Source organism: Tenrec ecaudatus, chromosome 1 (assembly GCF_050624435.1).
Source record: "Tenrec ecaudatus isolate mTenEca1 chromosome 1, mTenEca1.hap1, whole genome shotgun sequence".
Taxonomy (NCBI): Eukaryota; Metazoa; Chordata; class Mammalia; order Afrosoricida; family Tenrecidae; genus Tenrec; species Tenrec ecaudatus.
In genome coordinates, this window is record NC_134530.1 from 311,728,258 (window position 1) to 311,734,257 (window position 6,000).

The following is a 6,000-nucleotide window of genomic DNA, read 5'->3' on the forward strand; positions in this document are numbered from 1 at the left end:
CCCCCCTCTCTACCATTTTGGGTCCCATGTTGTTCCCTTGTGCTTGTGTTTGTTAATACCACTTCCTTATTCCCCCCACCCCCCACCCCAAGTCCCCCCGGAACTTTCGGTCCCGTTGTTTTCTTATGGCTATGATTTATGCCCTTCATTTGCCTTTGTGTGGGAGAGGTAGGTGCAGAAACATGTCTCCAATTCTCTGTAGAAATTCCTTACTCTACCCAGCCAAACTATCGATCCAGATAGATGGAGAAGTAAGAGTCTTCCCAGACAAGGAAAAACTCAAAGAATATGTTAGAAGAAACCCAGCCCTACAAAAGATCCTTCTCCAACCCAGTATGGGCAGAAGAACAATACTCACCAAGCATAAATAAGAGACCACCACATAGAACAACCTCACCCAGAGGGCAACAAAGAGAAAACAGACCTAAAGATAGCATTGACTTAAAAATAGAAAGACTTGAAAGGCTGCTGAGGTAAGCTTTTTTTAAAAAAAAAAAAAAGGCAAATGGGGCATAGGGAAAAAGCTATGGTATACAAATATTTCCTGGGGTGAGGACCAGGTAATATGGCAGGGACCAGACCAAATGCAGGGATACACAGGGTAGACAACTGAAAAAGGAGGTGGGGAAAGGAAAATAATAATAATAATAATAATAAAGGGTAGAGGTGGCACAGGGCACTAACCCACCCAAGGGGAGGGTATTGTTTGTGTCTCCCTAGGGAAAGAGGGACCAGACTCCAACCTGATGCTACAAAATGTGAATGCATCATGCTGGCGTGGAGTAGGGAACCAGTGGAGAGGTCTCGGGGGCCGGGCCCAACCCCAACTACTAAGGGGACATCTACCCCTCCCCTCAGAAGAATTTATTTCAAAGGATGGCATTGAATCTACAGCTCTGGAAGAGGGACATATCTGATGGGAGCACACGGGAGCAGATGAAGGAGGAGGAGGAGAGAGTGGAGCACATCCTGGCCCACCAGGCCAGGAGGTCAGTGTTCCCAATTAGATCAGCCAGTCCACAGAGAGGTCCACATGGCTGACCCACTATGAGACACAGCGTCCCTCACTGACCCATAGCCCTACAGGTGACAACACCAGAGACATAGTGAAGAAATTGCACCCGATCGGAACCGCCACACCGAGGCAAAATATTAAGGCGGTGCAACAGAACAGCAAGGGAATGGAGCGGCGAGGTCCCCAGGGAAAGCTGAAGGTGGACTTTGGGGCCAGGGCATGGTGTCCCAACAGACTGGACTGGAAAACACTCCTAAAGGCCAACAAACAATCCTTGAACTAACTACCAGCTTTTCTTTCTTGTTTTGTTTTTGGTTTGTTGTTGTTTTGCTGTATATTGTTGCTTGGTTGTGCTCTGTCTTGTTTTGTGCATGTTACTATCTCCTCAGGTCTGTCTAAATAAGATAGGCTGGATGAACAATAGGAGGAGAAAACAACAGGTCCGATAGTTCCGTGGGGACATGGGAGAGGGGGAGGTGGGGGGAAAAGTAGTGGTGTTAATAAACCCAGGGACAAGGGAACAACAAGTGATCCAAATCGGTGGTGAGGAGGGTGTGAGAGGCCTGGTTGGGCATGATCAAGGGAAATGTAACTAAGAGGAATTGTTGAAACCCTGGTGGGGACTGAGCATGAGAGTGGGACAGGTGAGAAGTCAAAGGAAATAGAGGAAAGAGCTGGGAGGCGTTTATAGAGCAGAGGGCGTTTATAGAGGTCTAGATAAAGGCATGTATATATGTAAATATATTTATATATCAGGATGGGGAAATAGATACATGCATATATTTATAAGGTTAGTATTAAGATAGCAGAGGGACATTGGACCTCCACTCAAGTACTCCCTCAATGCAAGAATACTTTATTAATTTGGCATTCTATGATGCTCACCTTCCCGACACAACCGCTGAAGACAAAGTGGGTGAACAACTAAATGTGGTGAAGAAAGCTGATGGTGCCCGGCTATTAAAAAGAGATAGCACCTGGGGTCTTAAAGACGTGAAGGTAAACAAGTGACCATCTGGCTCAGAAGCAATAAAGCCCACATGGAAGAAGAACACCAGCCTGTGTGATCACGAGGTGCTGAAGGGATCAGTTATCAGGTATCAAAGAACAAAAAAATCATATCAGTTTGTGCTCACCTCCCTGATACGATCGCTGAAGACAAATGGGTGCATACGCAAATATGGTGAAGAAAGCTGATGGTACCTGGCTATCAAAAGATATAGCGTCTGGGGCCTTAAAGGCTTGAAGGTAAACAAGTGGCCATCTAGCTCAGAAGCAACAAAGCCCAAATGGAAGAAGCACACCAGCCTATGCGATCAGGTGTCAGGTATCAAGGGATCAGGTATCAGGCATCATCAGAACAAAAATCTTACCATAGTGAATGAGCTGGGGAGTGCGGAGTGGAGACCCAAAGCCCATTTGTAGACCACTGAACATCCCCTTACAGAAGGGTCTTGGGAAGGAGACGAGACAGTCAGGATGTGACATAGCAACGATAAAAAAAATACAACTTTCCTCTAGTTCCTAAATGTTTCCTTACCACCCCCCCACCCGCCCCACACACACACTGTCATGATCTGAATCCTACCTTGCAAGCCTGACTAGACCAGAGGAGGTACACTGGTGCAGGTGGGAACTGGAAACACAGGGAAGCCAGGGCGGATGATCCCCTCGGGACCAGTAGTGTGAATGATGATACTTGGAGGGTATAGGGAGGGTGGGTTGGAAAGGGGGAACCTATTTAGGGTCTGCACGTGACCTCCTCCCTGGGGGACATACAACAGAAAAGTGGGGGAAGGGAAATGTGGGACAGAGCAAGATATGATAAAATAATAATTTATAAATTATCAGGGGTTCATGGGGGAGGGGGGCGTGGGAAGAAATGAGGACCTGATGCCAGGGGCTTGGGTGGAGAGCAAATGTTTTGAGAATGATGAGGGCAACGAATGTACAAATGTGCTTTACACAATTGATGTATGTATGGATTGTGATGGGAGGTGTATGAGTCCCTAATAAAACGATTTTTAAAAAATCTAGAAAGGCAAGTGTTTTTGCTTGACAGATTATAAGACATTATATTTAATATATTTTATAAATTCATATTTCCATATCATTGTTGACCCCTGCCTTGTACTACAGAGCTGTCCTCATGATAGTTAATAAATGGCATTATCCTCATTAAAAAAAAAAAAAAGAAATTCTTACCAAATTCCTGCCCTCTTGACCACTTTTCCCTTTGGCTAGTTCTGCCTCACTAACAGTCAGAAAACGTGTCCAGACAGAGAGCCAGAACTTAGACGCCCGCCACGGGGACTGATGACTCTGGATTGCCGCCACTGTCAATCTCTTGTGTGAACTTCCAGAAGTGGTGAGGTGATTGTTGAAGATAGTGTGTCTTTAAACCCTGGAAAATATCTTACATCTCATTAAAAATGTCTAATCTGTACTTTTCCCGCTAGACTTGCTGGAGTTCAGAAGCCAGAACGATTTCACCTTAATAACCTCCATTTGAAATATCTATCTCCTTTGACCCCAATGCACAAACAATGTTGCTTGTGTACATATTTTGACTAGACTGCTTCCTTAGATGTTTTCGTCTAGACATTAAACAAACTCTTTTGAACTAGATAAAGCTTGCTTTGTTCATTTTGCTTTCTGCATAATATGATGGTATGTTTAAATATATATAAGTGTATATACACATATGTATTTATTTGTCTTTTCCTTGACCTCTTGACCTTTAAAAAATACAAATTCTTGGCTTGCTTTTGCTTGAGAGAGTATGCACCAATTTCACTGGAATTGGACCACCTCAATCAAAAATCCTTTTGGTTTTATTTTTTGTTGTCATTGTGTTCTCATTTGTCGTTTTGTCCTGCCTTGTTTTTTAGTGCATGTTATTGTCTCTCTAGATCTGTCCAGATAGGATAGGCTGGATGAGCAGTCTGGAGGAGAAAATGGTGGGACCAGTGGTTCCCGGGGGACATGGGAGAGGGGGAGGCGGGAGTAAGGGGGTGGTGTTGACCAACCCAGGAACAGGGGAACAACAAGTGATCCAAAATTAGTGGCGAGGAGGATATGGGAGGCCTGGTAGCGATTCAGCAAGGGCAATGTAACCTAGGGAAATTACTGAAACCCAAATGAAGGCTGAGCATGATAGTGGGACAAGAGGAAAGTAAGGGGAAATGGAGAAAAGAACTAGGAGACAAAGGGTATTTATAGAGGTCTAAATACAGGCATGTACATATGTAAATATATTTATATAGGATGGTGGGGAAATAGATCTACATGCATATGTATAGGTTTAGTATTAAGTCAGGAGATGGACATTGGACCTCCACTCAAGTACTTACTCAATGCAAGAACACGTTGTTCTATTAAACTGGCATTCCATGATGCACACTTTCCCGACATGATCACTGAAGAAAAGTGTGTGCATAAGCAAATGTGGTGAAGAAAGATGATAGTGCCCAGATATCAAAAGACATAGCATCTGGGGTCTTAAAGGCTTGCAGATAAACAAGCAGCCACCTAGCTCAAAAGCATCAAAGCCCACATGGAAGAAGCACACAATCCTGTCTGACCACGTGGTATAGAAGGGACCAGGGGTCAGACATCAAAGACAAAAAATCATATCAATGGATGCCCACCTTCCCTCTGATATGATCACTGAAGGCAAATGTGTGCATAAGCAAATGTGGCAAAGAAAGCTGATGGTGCACAGATATCAAAAGATATAGCATCTGGGGTCTTAAAGGCTTGAAGATAAACAAGTGGCTATCTAGCTCAGAAGCAACAAAACCCCCCAGGAAGAAGCACACCAGTCTGTATAACCTCTAGGTGTTGAAGGGATCAGGTATCAGGCATCGAAGAACAAAACATCATTTCATTGTAAATGAGGATGAGTGCAGAGTGGAGACCCAAAGTCTATCTGTAGGCAACTGGACATGCCCTTACTGAAGGGTTGCAGGGAGGAGATGAGCCTTTCAGGGTGTAGGGTAGCAACGATAAAATGTACAACTTTCCTCCAGTTCTTAAATGCTTCGTCTCCCCACTATCATGATTCCCTATCCTACCTTACAAATCTGGCTAGAACAGAGGATGTACATTGGTACAGATAGCAACTGGAAACACAGGGAATCCAGGGAGGATGATCCCTTCAGGACCCTTCAGTGGTGAGAGTGGTGATACCTTGAGGGTGATGGGGAGGTTGGTTAGAAAGGGAGAACCGATTACAAGGTTCTATATATATCCTCCTCCCTGGGGGATGGGCAACAGAAAGGTGGGTGAAGGGAGATGTAGGACAGTGTAAGATATGACAAAACAATAATAATTTATGCATCATGAAGGGTTCATGAGGGAGGGGGTAGTGGGGAGAGAGGGGGGAATATGAGGAACTGATATTAAGGACTCAAGTAGAAAGTAAATGTTTTGAGAATGATGATGGCAGCAAATGTATGAATTGTGATAAGAATTGTACAAGCCCTCAATAAAATGATTTTTTAAAAGTCCTTTGGAAATAAAACAAATGATAATTTTCTCATTATCAGAATATTGTTTTAATAAGACTAGCTTAGTAGAGTGCAGCTGTGGGGAAAAACTGTTTGTTACTTTGGCAAATGGGACAGGACCACCACCTTCCATGGCTCATGGCCCGAGCGAGAAAACTGATGGCTCAACCATGGGAGCTGATGAAGCTATGGCTGGCCTGTCTCTCTGCCTGAGATAAACAGATACTTGCTTCCTGTTCCCTGGCTAAAGCTGCAGAAGGCAGCAGTCTGCAAACTTATCAGTTGTTGAATGTTCCCAACCATGCCCTTCCTTGTGGTCTGTGACTGACTTGGCTGATGTGTTCATGTTTCTTTGTAAACCTTCAAACGGTCAACTGTCCGCATAGGGAATGTATTTAAGCCTGCCCCTAATGAAGACTGGGGCCCTGCAGTGTCTATGCTTCAGGGACTCCCATGCCTTAACTTTGGCTATCC